Raw genomic sequence first — 1472 nt, forward strand, 5'->3', positions numbered from 1 at the left:
AAATAATCTAAACTGCAGGCACCAGGATAATAAAAGCGAACATATTCTGCCGGCAGATTTCTGCATTTTAAGTTAATTTATGTGTTAATAAACTGTTTCAGAGGAGTGATCACAGCGCTCTGATCATCAGCGATGTGTCTGTCTCTCTGCCAGCTCCCAGATCAGCTTTTCTGATTGGTTGACGCAGCAAGCAGCAAAAGTTAAATTTTTCCATCTTGAGCAGCAGCGCGTTTGCGGCACGTCACGCACGTCAGATGCTTAAGCGCGCCCGACGCGCTGCTCAGACGCGCTGCTCAGACGCGCTGCGCCTGCTGCTCAAAACGCACTGCGGGACATTTTGCTGCGCCTTGACGCACGTCAACCATTGACCTGCATGTGAAGTCGCTGCTTCTGTCGTGCCTGCTGCGTCCGGTGTGAGCGCAGCATAAGGAGGACCGGGCACCACCTGGTGGTGGAGAGAGAAAAACACACAAACAACCCACATAAACTGGATTCATAACAGTACCCCCCCTCAAAAACCGCCACACGGTGGTCCAGCAGAGCTGGAGGGCTGGCACGAACGAAAGTCTCTAATTAAAAATGGTGATGAAAAATGATCTAAAATAAAAAATCGATGGACCTAAGAATGGTCCTCAGGATCATAACCCTCCCAGTCGATAAGGTATTGCCAACCTCATCTGCGGCGGTGGGCATCCACAATCCTGCGCACCGTGTAGGCATGGTGGCTGTCAACATCATAGGGGAGAGGGGGTTCAGCGGGTGGGCACAAAGGGCTGGAATGGAAGGGCTTGAGTTTTGAATCTTGGAAAGTAAGATGGATCCTGAGAGTGGAGGGGAGACAAAGGTGGACAGCAGATGGGCCGATGATAGTCTTCACCTAGTAAGGGCCAATGAAGCGGGGAGACAACTTCTTGGACATGGCCTTGAGGGGAATGTCTCTAGTGGACAGCCAAACCCTTTGGCCAGGGGTGAACGTAGGTGCCACCCGCCTCCTGCGATCAAACCATCGACGGTTTTGTTCAGAAGTGCGTGCGAGAGCCGCTGCTGTCCTGCTCCAGACTGCTTTGCAGCGGCGAATATGATGCTCAACAGAAAGGACGGCAATTTCTGCCTCCTCAGCAGGAAAAAGGGGAGGCTGATACCCCAATGAGACTTCAAAAGGGGACAGACCTGTGGCAGAAGAGGTGTGTGAATTATGGGAATACTCAACCCAGGGAAGATACTGGCTCCAATTGGTGGGGTTAGTTGCAGTCAGGCATCTGAGGGTGCCTTCCAACTCCTGGTTCATGCACTCGACCTGTCCGTTTGACTGTGGATGATAGACAGAGTTGAGAGAGACCTTGGCCCCGAGGGCCGAACAAAAACTTCTCCAAACCTGAGGTATAAACTGAGGTCCTCAGTCCAATAGGAGGTCTTGGGGAATCCCATGTAGGCGGAACGCATGTTTGCCTGCTCTGTGTTTCTGGACTGTT

This window comes from Cyprinodon variegatus, unplaced genomic scaffold (genome assembly GCF_000732505.1).
Source record: "Cyprinodon variegatus isolate N-32 unplaced genomic scaffold, C_variegatus-1.0 Scaffold1201, whole genome shotgun sequence".
Taxonomy (NCBI): Eukaryota; Metazoa; Chordata; class Actinopteri; order Cyprinodontiformes; family Cyprinodontidae; genus Cyprinodon; species Cyprinodon variegatus.